The sequence below is a fragment of the Triturus cristatus genome, chromosome 7, assembly GCF_964204655.1.
Source record: "Triturus cristatus chromosome 7, aTriCri1.1, whole genome shotgun sequence".
NCBI lineage: Eukaryota > Metazoa > Chordata > Amphibia > Caudata > Salamandridae > Triturus > Triturus cristatus.
In genome coordinates, this window is record NC_140590.1 from 155061224 (window position 1) to 155081745 (window position 20522).

Consider the following 20522-nt stretch of genomic DNA (forward strand, 5'->3'; position numbering starts at 1 on the left):
GTTCGATGTACGTAACGTGACGTTTACGTACATCGAACATGTGGGTTGACGCGGTGGGTGCGCGGATCCCGTGAAATAGTTAACATTTAAAAAAACATATATATATGTATTTCATGTGAATATTAATTGAAGACAAACTCTAAACTAGTCTTAAAACTAATATATTTTTACATCTAATCCTATATTTTTTTTTATTCAATTTCGCGGATGCTCGCTGGGTGCGTGCTGCATATGCGAAGGGTGCGCGGATCGCATGTGACCTGCAAAAAAAGAGATTTGATTGGTTCATTACACTTCCTCTTCTAACTATTGAAAGACCCCACCCAATTCAATCATTCTTCTTTGACCTTGGAGGAGCATCTCTTTGCAGAGAAGAAGATTTTTTTAGACTAAGTTTACACTTAGCTCTAACTTTTTTCAACTAAAAATGGCTTCAGGGCAGCAGGCATCACCTGCATCTCCTCATACATCTTAGGATGAATTTTTGGTGGAGGCACCACGCAAAGAACGTTTTTCTTCAGTGGTGTGGAAATTTTTTACTTTTCCCGAGGGGCAGAATAAGACCAATGCCACCTTGGTCACATGCAAGATTTGCAAAAGAGTGCTGTCGCGAGGGGATCCTAACAAGAAATACTCATGCGGCACGGCTAGTATGATGAAGCACCTAAGGACCCTTCATCCAAACAATCTTGCACGAGAAGAGTGCAAACGGATGAGAAACACTCCTGCTCCTGCGCCTTCCATCTCATCGCTGCCAAGCACTTCAAGAGTGCATCCATCAGCCCAAAATTTGGACATCCGTCCTCAATTTCAATATTTAAAAGTGCTCTGCACTAAGTGCAATGCGACTTTGTGTTACGGTGAGCAGTCGATCGATCTGATCTGCCGCCGGCAAGAAAGTCACATTTGCTAGTTCTTTTTTTTGTTTTTTTAATGTTCCCTGAAGTTCATTGTTTGGTTCCTCCTGTTTTGTTTTGTTTTTGCAGAAACACCAAAATTCTTTTTAAATTGTTCAGAAACCCCCCCCAAAAATATAAAAGAAGAAAGAAGAAAAAAAAAAGTTATTGTAAGAACTAAGTTTCCTGGTTTAAAAAAAGAGCTAAATTTCTTTGTTAGTGTCTGAAAGTTTAGATGAATGTATGTGTAGTACGTAATTAACTGAATGAATGCATTAGTAGCGTATGGTGAATATATAAGTGCAGAACTATGAGGAAGTGCTGCAGCATCACACAGTAACCTCTTTAACTACAGTGTGCTGTAGTACTTCTGAAGCACAGGGATGCAACATATGTACATAAATATGTTGCAAATCTATGCTTCTCTCTGCACGGCTGCTTAAACTGCAGCCATGTGGTGATACAGGCACCCTTGCACCATAGTGCAAGGATATCTGTGTCATGTGCTGTTTGTTTTTGTGCAGAAATACACACCTTCCTGCACAAAATCAATCAGTAAAGGCATTTTTCTCCTTCAATGTATGCTGAGCATTGTAGCATGCATTGAATATATAAAAATGTGGAGAAATGAAAACAATTCTCCTTGTTGTGCTTTCCTACACCAATTTTAGAATGGTGCAGCATTCACACACATATCGAGATTTATGATTTCTGACAAATCTAGACATGTGTCTTGTTCTATGAGTATTTAGTGCAATCATGCACAACAACACTTATAGAACACCCTTTCAACGCAAAGTGCTGTGCATAATGAGGATGTATTTACATGGAGTATAAAAAGTGCACAGAGTGCCTTTTCCTCTCTTTGTAAATATGAAAGAGTGTCTTGCGCAATAACCATGTTACAAAAAGTGACATATTTCCAGTTTTAAAATTCCTTGCGATTGATAGAAGGTAAGCACAGAGTTTGTCTGCAAAGATATTCAAAGAAGAATGATTGAAATGATTGCGGTCCTTCAATAGCTACAATGGGAAATATTATGAACCCCTCAAATCTCTTTTTTTGCAGGTCACATGATATCTGATTATGGTCAGATTTTGAAACGACATAGGTATAAACAGAGTGTTTTTACAAACGTGTTTCAACTTTGTAGCTTCTTGCAGACCTCCTCATTCTGCATATTGAGACTTAGTTAAACTTACCTTCACAGTAATAGCAATAAAAAATGGTATACATTTTTCTTTCAGATTTTCATTGCAATCTAAATTCATATAAATTGCTTATTTTTAAATTTGGATCTGTGAAAGAAAAAAAAAATATATAACATGTAAAAATATATTTTTAACAACACAGCATAATTTCCACAAAGTAATTTGTTTGCCTTCTTTGCTGTTCTCAGAATATATTGAATTTCACTAAAAATAGTGATTTCAATCGTACTCATTACTTAACAGCGGGCAACAAAAAAAACAATCAGAAAGATTGTTAAAAAAACAACATGCTATTCTCCGCAAAATACAACAAGATACAAATCACAGATATATAAAATGCTTACGGCTAACAAAATTTTATAAGTTTAACTTACAAAAACTGTAAATGTTGTCGCTTTAAAATATTCACCGAATCTAAGGATGAATTTTTGGAGGAGGCACCACGTCCACAACATTTTTCTTCAGTGCTGTGGAAATTTGTTACTTTTCCCGAGGGGCAAACAAAGATCAATGCCACCCTGGTCACATGTAAGATTTGCAAAAGAGTTCTGTTGCGAGGGGATCCTAGCAAGAAATACTCGTACAGCACAGCAAGTATGATGAAACACCTAAGGACCCTTCATCCAAACAATCTTGCACGAGAAGAGTGCAAACGGATGAGAAACACTCCTGTTCTGTATCTGTAAAAAAGAATTACAAATAAATGTATATTAATAACTTTCAAATTTATACTATTCCTGTTGTGATCTCTGTAGAATGACACCTGGAGCCAGGAGGTATTCTTAAGCCATCTTTATTCAGTCTCCAGTTCAGGTTACATCTGTCTCTACTCCAGCCAGCCTAGTGTGGTACCAGCCCCACCAGGAGCAGCCTCCCTAGCTGCTCAGCCCATCTTCAACTGCCAACACTCATCCACTCAGACACCCAGGCATTCCATGCATCACAGGCACACCAACATTCTATGACCATCTCACGCTCTGGCTGAGCAGCTAGTGGCAGCAGGGCTGGACTACAATGTTATTCAATTAAGTAGGATATAACATTATCCCTTTTTCTTCAACAAAAACGAAACTTGCAAATGATAAAACAACAAGGAAGAACTATCCACAAGAAAAATGAATAATGGTACAAGTCCCACGGATGCAAACATAAAATTAAAACATCGCAGGAGAAAGAACCATTATACACAGAAAGACCGGATAAGATAAATACATTTGATAAGCAATATATCCCATCCCTCCCTAAAAGAATAAAACATTTTGAAGCAACAATAACATTACCAGAAATACATTTGAAGCATTTTGCATTAAACACTATGACGTAATGCACTACAACGCAAAGGGTAAAAGACCCCACACAACCAAAGCCCCAATGTATAACTAAAAGTAGCTCTAAAGATAGCATACCCTACAACTTCAATCCCAACAGAAAGGGAAACAAACAAGTATATGGATCGTCACCCATAACAACTCCCGTGAAGGGATGTACATTAGTACTGTGCACAACTAATAATGGACTAAACCATACCCCAACCCAATGTGAGGGTTAACCTAGGTACAAACTATTTATTGACTAAACCATGACCCAACCCAGTGTGAGGGTTAACCTAGGTACAAACTATTTATGGACTAAACCATAACCCAACCCAGTGTGAGGGTTAACCTAGGTACTCCAAACCCCCTGTAGAGGTTACATACCCCCATGTAGGAGTAACCAAACATTAATACAAAAAGAGCTCTTGACCCCCTTGTGGAGGTTACATACCCCTATGGGAGTAACAAACTTTTAACTAATCACAGGGCTGTTGCCCACAACCTTCCCTCATGTATGGGAACAATGTGATGACCACACACAGGACCTTAGACCCCCCAACCAAAACAAAACGAAAATCTGTGGCATCACGACAAAAGATGTGCTAATCTCACTAACTTAACCTCTAACAAATGAGAACACTGTAGCTTTAATAAACTACACACTACACATATGTCTTTAAAGAAAGAAATATGTCCACATCACACCTGCTAGTATGCATCCTCTCACCCGAGTTGTGCTAGGACAGCACTTCCCTTACGTAAGGGAACCCAAAAAAAAAACACAAGCTCCAACAAAAAGAATGAATAATCATTACAGCCACCATAAACCCAGAGCTATGACAAAACCGAATGTTCAATAGAAAACATGTGAGAGTTACAGGTCACCTTTGTACCTGAATCATTGTAAGTACATACATATATAAACACACAGTGTGCAACAAAATTGGGTTTTCACCATTCCTCACGGTGTATTCCTCAACTTGTACTGGCGAAATCCAGGTAGTCAGTAGATCCTTCAACTTGAATTTCCCTCCCGAACACCGCTTTGTCCCCGACCCACTGTCGATAGGAAAAACTTTATTTAGAATGGTTGGCACTAAGGAAGGCACATAGTCTGCAAGTTTGCTGCAAACAGGAACACCACAAGGGAAAAAGACAACAGCGGCCACCAACCCCAAGATGGCGGCACGCTGTCGACGTCGCTGCAGAGTGGCTCGCGGCACATCCGTGCACCAAAACATCCACAAGAGCCAGAAGACGGAGTCGAGGCAGCCGTGTATGTCACACCGAAGGTGGAGGAACAAAGAGAACTTCGCCAGAGGGCTGCATGCGACCCTGTTGCGGGACAAAGGTAAGCGCGTGCATAGCTTGTCTCATGACATGGCTAGATTTAAAAGTGAGAGCTGCGGTTGAACTGCCAAGTGTCCAAGGGGCAGCCACAAAACTTAAAAATAATAAAAAATTGGCTTACCACAATGTTCACACATATAAAGGGGTGACCAGAGAACGAGAACGTTGCGTTACCACACGGCTCCAAATGAAAAACGTAGAAAATGTCACCATTTCACCCTGTGCCTGGAAATCACCGAAATCGCCCTTCTCTCGCATGACACAAAAATATCTTCTGCAGTGCAAACAGGAATTCACAAAATCGACACCATAACTCCAGGACACAACTTAACGAGCAGCACACCTGCACTGCTCACTGTGGTTATCGTGATATGTCACCGCTGGGCAGTGTGCACACTCCATATTCTGCCACAACTGTGCGGCAACTTCAACACGCTGGCAATACCGAACCTGCAAAGTCGTGCCCAAGACACCGATCACGCACCTCGCCTCTAGAGTATACATCCAAAGATTTGCAAATTCAGAGCAAGACCGTTGTTTCTTTTTAGCAGAGAGTTGCATCGTAGCTCTTTGGTATTAAATACTTGTCAGGAATCAAACATTGTCCATCTTTGGTACTGCTGCACAGAAATCGTTGTGAAATAGAACCTTTACGCCCAAGGTCCAAACGTTGCTTTAAATCTCAAAAAAACCTGCCACTGTACCAAAACACCAAAGTTTTTCATCTGTGCAACCACTGCACACTTCACGTTCTTATGTCTTTATGATGACAGAGAGATAATGAACCATTCAAAGTAGAGAACGGATAATATACAACAATTGTAAAAATTGAGTACAACAACCCATCCTCTCCCAAAAACAAAATGAGAAAGTGTCATTGCGTTAGACAAAAGGTAACCACCTTGCCACTGTATTTGAGTCTAACTCCCATGCATGCACATCCTGAGTAGGAATGACCTTGAAAAGCATGGGACCCATCCGACACATACCAACCCTATAGTACAATCCCTAAAGAAAGGGAACAAATGAAAAGCACAGTTCCTAGTATAAGGAAACTTATCTACGTTGTGAAGATGATTAAAACCAAACCTTCACTCCTCCTGTGAGGTACAAAAACTCGGGATTATGACCCTAAAGTCCACCCTAATGCAAGGGTCTAAGACTATAACAATGAATATGGGACCATATAACTAGAAGATACACCCTGTGTAGGGGAACCGTACCCATAAATCTAAACCAACCCTGAAAGGGTAAAATGTTATGTTAACTGGTGGAAACCAAGAAAACATGACCCGCGTCCGGGTTTCCAAAAGGAACTAATCTGTAAACCTTTAATGGGAACAATACCCATAACTCACCTTAGTAAAGGCTGCGTGTTACGCACTATGGAAAGGGGCTCGTACCCAGACCATGACCATCCCTATAAAATGGGAACTGTGAGTAGAAATCTCACTCACCAACTCGCCTCAATAAACAGGCCGCGTGTACCGCTTAATGTGTAACATGACCACATACCCACCCCAGAGCAGGGGTTCCAATAACTCTAAATGGGAAGGAACTAGAACCAAACCCATACCCATCCCTAAAATAAGGGAACGTGTAAACACAGCCCATTAAAGACACTAAGAGGGCAACCTGTGGAATTTGAACCACTGAGGACTAGACACCTCAACTTTACACTCACTAACAAAATCAGGCATACGTGTAGCCTCTACCCAATAACACTAATAGGGCATCCCTTGCCTAAGGGCACTATACTGTGTGATGAGCACACACCAAACTCGATCCCTGTAACTAGGGAAAAACCTGTGATAACCACCCCGACAATAGATGTCCCACCCATATGTAGGGAAGTGGAGACTGTGGCAAATCACTATCCTAAATAACTTTACATAAAACTTGCAAATACTTTAATTGCAAAACATCTTATAACTGTAAGTCCCACCGGTGAGCGATCTCTCACCCGAAAACATTACCACCAATAAAACGATTCACCGTTCGTGTTGTACACACCAACGCTCCAAAGAGTCACACCATGTTGAACCCGAATGTTCTGAAACAGGAACATTCTCTGAATTTAATTTTCTAAATGTCCACGTGAAGCAGGACAGTCGCCAAACAGTAGATACAATAAAGATTCTGCCACCGGATACTTTTTAATCTGGAGGAACCAAACTTCCACTCACCACCGGTGTACCAAACGGCACCATCTGTCCTCAGGTAGATGATCCAAACAATCACCTGGATCACCAGCAACCAGCTCACACATTTTCTTGCTTCTTGTAACTTTATAAAACAACGAAACACACACAAAAAAAAACTGGCTGGCAAGGATTACGTAGTTGGCAGATAAGGTTCGCGTCTAAAGATGAAAATTACGTGGTTGGCAGATCAAATTCGCGTTTCAAAATGGCAGCACGCTTTTACACGCCGTGACGAGTGGCTCACGGCACGCACTATGGGTGTACAACGAAGATTTGCGTGCAGTTGTAGCAAGTATGGATGTGATGTGATTCCTGTTCTGGATATTATACTGTCCTTTCCATTGGACAGCCCACAGAGAAGTGTCATCAAAAGGACACTACAGCCTGGGAATACTACTAACACCTAAGGATTACAGTGAGTTGGAGGAGTAGTCAAACTACAACTGAATATGGTGTTCCAGCCCCAGAAAGAAGAAAAAGTCAATTTAAATGATGTAAAAACGGAGAGTGTGCAGTGGCTGTACACATGGTGTATATTTTGTTCAAAAGGGTCCTTAATTGACAGTTGCAGCGATTTGGAAGGCCTCCAAAACCACAGTGACAGTTGCAGCAATTTAAGGGGCTTCCAAAACCACAGTGTCTCACTTCGTCTTACTTGGACCACAGTGACATTAAGGAAAAAGGCATATATGGTGGTGCACTGTTGGAGAATCACAAGTTTTGGGCTTTGAGGTCTTGTTTTATGCTCAATCAAGGTCTCACAGGAATTGGAGTGTAATAATGATCTACGTGCAGTTGTTCCTGTCCTGGGTTTTATACTTAGTGCTACGATGCGACGATCAGCTAAAAGGAACTATGGTTTTGCCCGTTTTCACCAATCTTTATTCAGTCTCCAGTTCAGGTTCCATCTGTCTCTACTCCAGCCAGCCTAGTGTGGTACCAGCCCCACCAGGAGCAGCCTCCCTAGCTGCTCAGCCCATCTTCAACTGCCAACACTCATCCACTCAGACACCCAGGCATTCCATGCATCACAGGCACACCAACATTCTATGACCATCTCACGCTCTGGCTGAGCAGCTAGTGGCAGCAGGGCTGGACTACAATGTTATTCAATTAAGTAACATTTCCATTACTGTACAAACACATTTTATATAAAAACTGACTAAGAAACTATAGCCCTGAACCATAAGTGTGACGATGGTTAAAACACTACATGCATAGTGCATACTACTTTGAAGCAGTTCATGCCCTAAAGCCTACCTCACTAAAAGACTACATGCTAACTGACTGAATGATTACAGTACTATAAGGAGACACACTGGGTGAGTAACAGAGTGTTTGCTAGAAGTGTATGAATACTGACTGGGGAATTGAAGGTGTGAAAGACAACTGTGTAGGTGGTTAGAGGCCTGCATGCATAGTGAATAGGCATTTGAAGCAGTCTATGTGCTAAGGCCTGGCTCACTGCATGAGTACTTGGGAACTGACGGAATGATTAGAGTACAGCAAAGAGAGTGCCTGGGTGAATTTATAAGTGGTTGGCTTTTGACACAGTGAATGGATTAGAACTTGGTACTGAATGGGTCACTAGAGGAGTGCAAAGGGAGTGACAGGATGTTTGCTGGACTGTATGGATACTGATTAGGGAATTGAAGATGTGAAAGACAAGTGTATAGTATGTTAGAAGACTGCATGCATACTGCATCGACATTTGAAGCAGTCTATGTGGTAATGTATGGTTCACAACATGAGTACTTGAAAACTGACTAAATCATCAGACTACTGCTAGGACAGTGCCTGGGTAAAACTTTTAAATTTTCAGTTCTGGTACAGTGAAGAGAATAGTACATGGTACTGCACTTTAGTGTCAAACCCTGACTCATTTTATCAATGCATAGGCAAAGAATAGCTTCTAAAGCTACTAAAACCTGACAACATGACCGGTTTTAAAACAGTTATCTGTCAGCAAATACACGATGTTACCAAATGCTTCTATCACAATCTTTACCCAAATGCATACAGACTCACAGTGTGATTTTAGACAAGCAACACTATCCTAGGAGTTTACCAAAACTCATTCACTAGTCTAGAAGAGGTAAGGGTACTGCACACAATCTACATATTTAAGTACAGCACATTAGTGTCAAAGCATGACTCATTTAATCAACGCATAAGCAAAGACTGGCTTCTAATGCTACTAAAACTTGACAACATGACAGGTTTTAAAATAGTTATCTGCCAGAAAATACACGATGTTACCAAATGCTTCTCTCACAGTGGTTCCCATATGCACCCAGACTCACAGTGTGATTCTAGACAACAACCACTATACCCAGGAGTTTACCAACAATCATTCCCTACTGTGGAAGTTGTAAGGGAACTGCACACAATCTACATATTTCAGGACTGCACTTTTGTGTCAAAGCCTGTCTCATTTAATCAAAGCATAAGCATAAACTGCCTTCCGATGCTACTAAAACTTGACAACAAGACAGGTTTTAAAACAGTTATCTGTCAGCAAATACACGATGTTACTAAATGCTTCTCTCACAGTGGTTCCCAAATGCACACATACTCACTGTGTGATTCTAGACAAACAACACTATCCCTTGCACTATACCAAAACACATTTCTTCATCTAGAAGGAGAACAACATTTTAGTATAGAAACATAACTCATTTCACAAATTCATAAACAATGACTGGTTTCTAATTCTACCAAAATATAAAAACAGCACAGTTCTCTGTCTGCAAACACATGAAAAACACAAATGCTTATCACAGAATGGTTTCTACATGCACACACTCTCAATAAGATTGTAGAGAAAAAAAGAACTCCCTACGCTTTAGCAGGAGAAATACATTAGTCTGATTAAAATCAAAATAGTCTACATACATCCACTCAAAATTAAATAACTCACCTTTCAAGTTGTTTTGTAGATTAACAAGTATATCAGTCACACACCAGATTTTCTTTTACAGAATCTCTGCACTGTGCACCTGTGCACAGCAAAAACAAAGAATGGAAAAGTTTCCCTTTCATTTTCCAAACATATACATGTAAACATCAAATCACAATCCTTCACTCATAAATTCAAAAGCAAACACACATTTCTATTGGTTAAACATTTCAACCCTTTCCAAATGAAATACATTTCAACCCTTCCCCCAATCTGCCTTCTGCCTGTTACCATAGAAACAGGTCATGGAACACTGCACTGAGCACACAGGTCACAGGTTCAGCACACAATGTTGCTAAACAAGACAGCAAGTGTGCTTGACTTTTCAACATATCAGCTTATCATATATAATGTTCCTTATAATCAGTTTTTGTTAACCAATAAGAATCATGCCTTTAAAAAACAGAAATATACACCGTACCTTTCAGTGTATAAAGTTTTCATACAACCAATGATTTCTTGTCTTTTTTCAATTTTTTTTCCCTTGGATCCGCGCACCCAACGCGAGAGGATCCGTGCACCAAACGCGATAGGATGCACGCACCCTGCGTGCATTTCGCCATTTTTTGTTTTTACAAAGGGGGCCCCAGAGGGTCCTTCTGGGACCCCCTAAGCACCTCTAGAGGGTCAGAGTACTTCCACTCTGCCCCCTTTATATGTTTTACACACTTATTCCCCTTGCTTCTTCAGCCTCGCTTCTACCAAGGCAGAAAATGGCCGCCAACAGTTCCTGGTTTCGAATGTAGACAGACACTTGACAGCCAATTAGCATTCAGCGCATGATCGGGAGGGTGCGTTCTCGGTTCAGGGAGGGTGCGCTTACGGTGCGGGTAGGGTCTGCGGATCCTCCCCGGCCATAGATATCACTAACTTTTTTACCCTAATTTTCTCAGGAACTACTGAACAGATTCACACCATTTATGCAAAAGGCATGAGTCTGAACTGAGGACTACCTCTTTTCCAAATTTGGTGTCATTCCGTTCAGCGGTTTGGGCTGTAGCTGCGACAACAGATCCAATGGGAAATTGCATGGGGAAAACGCATTTTGGACCCCCCTTTTTTCTCGGCCCCCGCTTGACGGATCACCGCAAAACTTTCAGGGTAGGAGTGGAGCGGAGCGGGCCAAAAGTTTGGAACATTTTGCGAGGATTCATCAACCGGCGCCAGACTTATTGGGAATAGAATGTTGCAGATTTCCTATGGAAAATAGGTCCTAACTATAACTATATATATATATTTTTTTTTTTAAAGGGAGGGGGGCATGGGCCCCCCTCCCCAGGTCTATTTCAGCCCCGGAGACCCCTTCCCCGGGGAAGACCTTTTCCTTTTTTTTTTATTTAAAAAATAAAGGAAGGGCCAATTTTAACCCAGGGTACCCCTTCCCCTGGGGCCAGGCCTTGACTTTTTTTTCAAATAAAAATGGGTGGGGGGCCAGTGTGGCCTGCATACACGGTCCGATATTGCCCCGGGACCCCAAACCCTGGGGCACAGCCACATTCTTGGGCACCACAGGGGGAGCCTCAATGCCCCAGCAGTCTCTGCCGGCTCCCTGCCTCCTGAGGGAGCCAGCATTGCATTTGGGCAGAGGGATCTTCAAACATGCAGCTCCCTCTACCCAAAAGCAATTCTGTTCAGCTTTGTGGAAGCAGAGCAGAGCAGTGCTTCCGCCAAACCACAGCAAACTTCAATGTCCTGGGGGTGGGCACCCCAGAACAATGCTGAAGCCGGCCCTGGGAGGAGGTGGTCCCCAGAGCCATGGAGTGCTCCCGGAGAGTGGTTCCCGGGGTGTCTGCAACAGACAACCGACTTTACTTAATTTGTACCCTGGGGTGGTGGCAGTCCCCAGGGCTGTGGGGGGCCATGTGGCCCCTCCTCATTACAATACATTAGCCTGTGGGAGGCCACGGTCCATGGGGCTGTATTGGGGCTGAAGCCCCCATGCATTTTTGTAAATATAGCCTTGGGGGGGGCTAGAGCCTCCCCATGCATTCAAATATGTATATGGTCCCAGGGAGGTGGTGGTCTGTGGGGCTGCATTATGAATTCAATTGTCCCCAGGACCTGGCCCACCCGGGAGCCTAATTAAACAAAGCACGGGGGACCAAAAAATGTAAACAAAATGCTTTTTTTGACCCTGAACAGGCCTAGGGGATCAGGGTGTTTCTAGTCTGGCCCCTTTTCTTATTTTTTCTCGTTTGTTTCTTGTGACTCAGTTGAGATGCCTGCCAACACTTCCTGGTCTGAAGTTTTGGCAGCCAATAAGATCTCAAGCATGAGATCAAGAGGGTTCGCAGATCCATCGCTGTCACAGTTTTATATCTGAAAAATTTTCACATTTCTCAGGAACTACTGAACGGATTTACACCATTTAAAAAGAGAGTGCTCTCTGGACCAAGAGCTACCTTTCAGCCAAACTTGGTGCAATTCCGTTCAGCAGTTCGGTCTCTAGCTGTGTCAACTGTTTCCTATGGAAATTAACACAGAGAAAAAGAGTTTGGGACCACCGTCTTACTCGGTCTCTGCTTTACGAATCACCCTGAAACTTTCAACACAGCAGCTCAAGTAAGTGGCGTATTAGTTTTAAAAGTGTCGCAAAGATTCGTCAAACAACGCCAAAGATGTTCGCAAATGAAAAACACTTTTCCTATAGACACGAGGTTCTAACTATAACTACCTACTGGTGGTCGCCGCTAGGTAGTTATAGTTAGGACCTTGTTTCTATAGTGTTTTTTCATTTGCCATACATATATATATACAAACAGATTTGATACGTTCATGTGAATTCTACAAAATTGACATCATGTAAATTTAGAAAACACATATGACATCATCCAGTGAATGTGTGTTTTTCTGAAAATTACATATGTTTTATATATGTATATATCAAGGTCGATGGAAGAATAAATGGGTATATAAGTGTCTAAATGGATGATTTGTTATTGAAAAATTGATTGTATAACTGACTGATTAAGTGTATCTTAGTGAATACATGGCTTAGTGAGTAATGTTTAAATATGTAAATATCTGTATCTGTCTCTCACTAGGGGCCCAATTCACAGAATTAACTTACGACAAAATCCTAAACTTACTACCATTTTGGTTTTCACAGAAGGCACTTACTCATTTTGGTATTCACAGAAGGCACTTACTCATTTCGGTATTCACAGAAGTTAGGAGTCCTAACTTTAGGACTCCTAAATGCCTTCTGTGAATACCGAAAGTCTTAAAATTAGGATTTTTCTCAGTTTAGTAGAAGTATAGTTAGGACTCCTAACTGTAGGACTCCTAAATGCCGTCTGTGAATACCAAAAGTCTTAAAATTAGGATTTTTCTCAATTTAGTAGTAGCAAAGTTAGGACTCCTAACTTTAGGACTCCTAAATGCCTTCTGTGAATACTGAAAGCCTTAAAATTAGGATTTTTCTCAGTTTAGTAGTGGTAAAGTTAGGAGTCCTAACTTTAGGACTCGTAAACTGAGAAATATCCTAATTTTAAGACTTTCGGTATTCACAGAAGGCATTTCGGAGTCCTAAAGTTAGGACTCCTAACTTCTGTGAATACCGAAATGAGTAAGTGTCTTCTGTGAATACCAAAATGAGTAAGTGCCTTCTGTGAATACCAAAATGGTAGTAAGTTTAGGATTTTGTCTTAAGTTAGTTCTGTGAATCGGGCCCTTTGTGTATAAGTGGCTGCATGGGTTGGTGAGTAGCTACATGAGTGTCTATATAGGTTATTAGTTGGTTTTTTGAGTATCAGTATGAGTGTCTGAGTGTCTGTATGGTTCGGTGGGGGTATTACGTAGAGCATAGGTGCATGAATGAGTGACTCACTGTTTGTATGTGTTGAAGACAGCATGTGTGCAGGACTGTATGTGTGGATTAGTGTGTGCATGGGTGTGTTAGTGAGTGAATGACTGTCTCAATAGTGTCTTTATGAGTAACTACATATGTTTTAAACTAGTATATGTGACTATCGGTGTATATAAGTGAGTATATGTGAGAGTGAGAGATTGCAAGACTTCCTGTTATGAATAAGTATGTGTTTCTATAAGTGATTGTTTAAAAGACTAAGTATGTGTAAGTTTCTGTAGAAGTAAGTGTGATGGTGTGTGTATAACTGTATATGCAAGTAAATGGATGTTTGATTCTCTATTAGCATGAGTGACTATGTGTGTGAGTAACTCTATGGATGAGTGGGGTTGTGTAACAGGATGTATAGGTGTATGAGTACATATGATGAGTGAGTACATGTATGAGTGACTGTATAGGACTGTTGGTGAATGAGTGGATGTGTATGTGGATCTTAGAATTACTGAATAGGTTGTTGCAACTGGTATTGGTATGTCCATTGTTTTGAAAAGTTTAGTTTCTATTTTTGAATGTGTGTTTCAAAGGTTATATTAGGGGGAGAGGAGGTCTGCTACTCTATCACAAGGATGATGTCATCAGTGATGTCATCAGTGATGTCATTTGAGATGTCATCAGCGATTTCATCAGTGATGTCACTGACCATGTCATGAATGATGTAATATGAGACATCATCAGCAGTGCATTGCAGGCGCGCGAGTTATAGTTAGCAGAACTAACTATAACGGAGCAATTTCAATGGTTTTGTACGAGTGAAATGTCCAGCTATCTATAACACCCCTGAAACCTATGTTTTTTTCTGTGAATTTCTAAGATTCTTTAAATGCTAATTTCTAACTATAATGTCTCTGAAACCTATGTTTTTTTCAGTGAATTTCAAAGCTTTTTTAAATGCTAATTTCTAACTTTAATGTCTCTGAAACCTGTGGTTTTTTCAGTGAATTTCAAAGGTTTTTTAAATGCTAATTTTTAAGTGTAATAGTAGTTATACCTATTTTTTGTACTGATTTTCTACAGTTGTTCAACTGTTTATTTATAAATATTTTATTCATTAAATAACATTATATATTTTTCTGAAAATTGCAACAGCAAAAAATTAAAACTGAAATATTGTGAAATTTTTTTGTTTTATTTTTTTATTTTAAAATATTTATATTATTTTCTTTTTTTAATTTTTTTCCCCAAACTTTTTTCAGAGTCGCGCACCCAAAGCGTACACATCACGGTGATGTGCGGATTCTAGCTGCCATTTTATAAAACGTCGTGAAAGATTCACGTACGGTGTGCGACGGCTGCGTGTTTTTCAGTTACATCATATACATTTAATATTACGTGATGTGCGCGATTCGTATGCGACCAGTCCGTGACTCCTGCTCCCACGCATTCATGACACATGCGCAATTCGGTACGCAATGCTTGCTGGGGCGTGCTGGGTGCGCGACTCCCGCGAAATATTTTTATGTTCTAAAATGATATGTATGTGTGTTTAATATACATTCTAGGGCAAGAGACTATCTAAGATATTCATAAAAATAATATATTTGTACTTATAATAAACTTATATTACTTTTAAATATATTTTCGGAAAGTCGCGTTGCGTGCGTGCTTCGTGAGCGCAGAGTGCGCGGATCCCATTTCATTGGTTCATAACATTTCCCACTGTAACTATTGAAGGACCCCACCCATTTTAATCATTCTTGTTGGAGCATCTTTAGAGAGACATCTCTTTTCCTACAAGAACCCTTTTTGCTTGTTTTTTTGTGTTTTTCAAAAAATATCAAACAAAATGGCATCTGGACAGCAGCAGTAGCAGGAGGAAGTATCTTCTGAAGAAGAATTCTTGCAGGAGGCACCACGTCCACAGAGGCCGGAATCTGTTGTGTGAAAATTCTTCACTTTTCCACCTGGAGAGAAGAAAGTAAATGCGAGAAAGGTGATGTGCAAAATTTGTGACCGAGTCCTGTCAAGAGGCAGTGAAAAAAAATACTCTTGTGGCACGGCTTCTATGTACAAGCATCTACGGACCACACATCCTCTTAATCTTGCTCGGGAGGAAATGAGGCGAGCTGGTTTGAACCCCTCACCTGCTGTAGCAAGTACATCTGGAGCATCCTCAGGAACACCTGCAATGGACATTAGGCCAGAATTCGCCTTTATCGAGCAACACTGCGTGAAGTGTAAGAAACTTATAAGCTTCGGTGAGCAGTAGGTGGATGCAGTTTGTGCTGCGCAACGCAACCATTGTTGTTAATTTTTTGTTTTTTTTGTTTTTGGAATGATAGGTAATTCCAAATGTTTCCTGTTTTATTCGTTCTTTTTTTGTTCATTTTTTGAAAAAACCCAAAAAATTAAAAATTGTTCAAAAAAAATAAAAAGAAAAAAGACAAAAGAAAAAAGAAGTAAAAAAAAGTTCTTATCAGAACTACCTTATCTGGTTAAAGAAAGAACTATAATTGAAAGGTAATGTGTGAAAGTTTGGTTGAATATATGTATACAGCATGATTGACTGAAAGAATGCATTAGTAGTGTATGGTGAATTTATAGGTGAAGATTTATGAGGAAGTACTGCAGCGTGACACTGCAAGCTCTTTAGCTGCACTGCACTGTGGCACTTCCGAAGCACAGGGATGTGACGTATGTACATGAATATGTTGCAACTCTGTGCTTCCCTCTGCACTGCTGCACAAACTGCAGCCATGCGGTGACACAGGCACCCTTGCACCATGGTGCAAGGATGTCTCTGTCATTTGGAGATTGTTTTGGTGCAGGAAGGGACACCTTCCTGCACAAAAACAATCAGTAAAGGCATTTTCCTCTTTCAATGTATGCTGTGGAATGCAGCATGCATTAAAAGAGGAAAAAATAGAGGAAAAATTAAAACAATTCTCCTCGTTGCGCCTTGCTACACCAACTCTAGGATGGCGCAGCATTCACACACATCTCCAGATTTACGATTTTTCATAAATCTGGAGATGTGTCTTGTTCTATGGGTGTTGCGTGGGAACACCCACAGCAAAACCTATGGGACGCCCATTCAAAGCAAAGTTCTGTGTATGAAGAGGTCGTATTTACAAGGAGAGGTAAAACCACGTAGGATGGCGCAGGGTGCTTGTAAATCTGCCCCATAAGTCAGTGCTTTAAGTGGGAAAAAAAAACTGGGGGTGCTCTAAAAGGGGCGTGGTTAATGTCTTGAAGGGGCGTGGCCTATCCGAGTAGGGGCGTGGTCTAAATCAAAATAACTAGCACTGTGTGCTTAAGAAAATCATGAAGTCGCATCCAGCAAAGGATAATAAAATAGGCAAAAAGGTATATTTATTAAGTATAACCCATAAAAATACCAAACACTTTAAAAAACATGTAAAGAATATTTATATTACTTAGAAATCTATTGCAGGATTCCCCAAAACCCTCGAAGATATTCAGTGTGTTTGTTTTGCTGGGGTTTCTCACAACAATTTTCTTCAGCAGACCTTCTACCTTTTGCAAGCCAACTCTTTACATACAGCTTTGGGTCAAATGTTTCAAATGGAGAACCATTGAGTTTTATCCATAGGCATGAAGAAATGGTCTCTACAAGAAGAGAGGCCCTTGTTGGACAAGCAATTAAGTTCATTGCGCTGAAACCTCTCTCGCAATCCGCATTACTTGCTGGCAGGGTTTCCATGCAAACTACTAACTTTTTTAATGCTTCAGGGGTTTTCTTTCCACCAAAATCTTTGAAAAGTCTAAAAGCTTGTATAGTATCTCTTGCTGGCAGCTGAAATTCTGAACACAGTTTCTGGATATCTGTTTCCCCATAAAGAATGCATTCATCACCAGAAGGCAAGTTGCCTGCATCTAGCACACTGAAGCTGGCTAAGAGTTCATTCTCAGAATCCGGGGCACATCGTTTATTGATATTTACTGAAAGACTTTGGTAAAACTGATTTTGATTAAGGGCAACAGAGTTACTTCTACCATGGGAAAGAGGAACATCCTTGAATTTGCCCTCGTCCACCGCTTTCTGAGCCGCAGAAGCAAACTCCCCTGGTGAGTTCTTCATTGCTAGAAATATGCGTACTTGACTAACCAAAAGTCTGTGGGCATTAACAATTGTAATATCCCTCCTCTGTAAGGAGAGTGATAAGTCTTTGAGCTCTTGAAGTGCATCACACATTACCCCCAAATCTCTGATAAAAGAATAGGATGTAAGCTTCTTCAAGAGACCTTCATACTTACTCCGGTCTCTTATGGGTCTGGATGGGTCTTTAGAAGCATTCTCAAAATGTTTGCACAAGGCAGGGAAGCAGTTCCAAACAGCTTTCACAGATCTGCAACTGGATGCTACCCATCTAGTATCAAGCATTTTCCCTATCTTCTGAAGCTGTACACATACCTCGCTGGCGGCCCGATTTAGCTCTTTCTGGTTTTTTGGTGACATGCTGTATGTGGCATACAATGAGTCCATGAAAATCTTAAAGTGATTGACCCCTGCAACCTCATCAACTGTATCTGCCACAGCAAGTTCTAGTCTGTGAGCCAAACAGTGCCATGTCAGTACAAGATTTGGAAATTCAGATTTCAACAATGCTACTACTCCTCCTTTTTTACCAAACATTACTGCTGCTCCATCAGTACATACCGCAATCATTCAAAGTAGCTTAGGAGAGCTGTCTTTACGCCAATAGCATTAGTTTCTGCCAGCTCCAGAAGGCCGAAATAGATGGTCACTGGGGTACTTTCATTTCCAAAAATGCCACGGAGGTAGATGATCAAGGTAGAAGCATTGCTAATAGAAGTGCTCTCATCAATTAATACTGTGATCTTTGGTTTGTGTAGTCTGATATAACAGACCAATCTTTGTTGCATTTCCAATGCAATGTGTTTTATTATTTCTGTTGCAGTCACATTGCTGTGCAAAACACGGCCCATTGCACTGCCACTCTTTGCCTGAAGGAGAATTAGATCAGGGTGGTCAGTGAAAGGGCGATCTTTTTTTGCCAAGTAGTTGGCAGTGTCAAATACCCTGCATGTGCTCTCCATATGTTTTGCATTACATTCGTGTACTGTCACCACAAATGTATTTTTCTGCTGAGCTATAAGAATGTCCTCAGCTGCCAAGTGACCAGCGCTCGCCTTATGCTCCATAATCTTCTTCCTGAGCTGTTTCTGCCTAAAAGCTTTTCCGTCACCGGAAGGACCAACCTCGCCATCTGCCCACACTTTAGTTACGCGCATAAGGCCTTGCGTCACGAAAATAGAATATTGAGCCTCTTATCTGCAACAAAAATTGAATAGTTTACTCCAGTGATCAACAATGTTTAATTGGAGTGCTATTTGGCAGGCAGGTGTTACTCTTCATTTTGTGCTGCTCCTGAAAGGATCTCTCATTGTACATATACAGGCCCCATCCCCTCTCCCACCACCTCTCCAGCACAGACACAGGCCCCCACCACCTCTACAGAACAGATGCAGGCCCCCACCACCCCTCCAGCACATACACAGGCCCTCCCCACCTCTCCAGCACAGATGCAGGCCCCAACCACCTGTACAGTCCCTTTAATCCCCCCACTCCCGTGACTTTCTCCCAACTAAACAGTTTTTCTGCTTGACCTTTCAGGTGGAAAGCCGGGGCTATCAAGGGCAGCCAAGTATAAACATTTTACTATTATGCAATTTTAAATCCATGTTTCCCTTTTAAATGAAACCATTTTCCCCAACTTAACATGTGAGGAAAGCCTGAGCAGTAAAAACCGTAACAAATCAACCTCTTAGAAATGGGCTGTGCACCTAGGGCCTCATCTGTGGCCTTAGGAGCGTCAGTGCTGAGGATTAACCTTCCACATATTTCTTCCCTAAAGCATTCTGCTTTGGTATCTTATTCAGTTATTTTGTCAGGAAGGAATACGCCTCTTGCCCAGCCAACACCCTCCCATCCAGAAAATGCAGGTTGGCACGAGACTAAAAATTACTTAGATGTCACAAGCACGAACAGAAGCCCCCCCTCCCCGAACACAGGACTCTTGGAAGCATGAGGTTCTCACATATGCTTCAAGTACATCTGCCTCCTACGTCTACCTAACCATAAACAATGTGCAGCCACGGTTCTTAGTAATCCAGTACTTTTTGACTGTAAACACTGGTTAAAAAAATATCCATGTTAACCTTTGTTCCCTAATAGTATAGAAAGGCTGTATTATTTTGTTTTTGTTTTTTAGAGTTTTATATAGCGCGAACTTGAACCGAATAGGTTATCAGAGCGCTTTACATAGCACCAGTTACGTTACATAAGGACACACATTCATTTTTGTTAGGCAAGGGGAGATTAAGTGATTTGCCCAGAATCACAGGATGTTTTAGCGACATTACCGAGACTCGAACCCAGTTCCCCAGGTCTGAGGTCGAGCGCCCTAGCCGTTAGGCCAACACCTCTCCCCTTAAATGCTCCATCTGCATATCTCACATCATCCAACTATTCCCATAGGCATATATGAGACTGTCACTCCGTGTGGCCTACAAAGAGGCCACGGATTGGATGTGCATGCAGTCTGCACGCCTCTATGACCTACTGACACACTGAGAATCTCACACTGCATTCTGCCTCGGCTTCAACCATCTCAACTTTGCCACATCATAAACACCGATCCCTAATTTAAACTCCGACGCCCACAGATCACTCAGTTCAAAGTATGCAGTACACAACAGTTGTGTGTTGCACGAAACAAAAACTACTTCCTGGTTGGG

General features: G+C 41.2%; 1 pseudogene; it reads right to left on the reverse strand.

Annotated features, from left to right (window-relative positions):
• LOC146809088 (E3 SUMO-protein ligase KIAA1586-like) overlaps positions 1 to 19016 on the reverse strand; it is a 36800-nt pseudogene extending 17784 nt beyond the window's left edge.
• Between the last annotated feature and the right edge of the window lie 1506 nt (positions 19017 to 20522).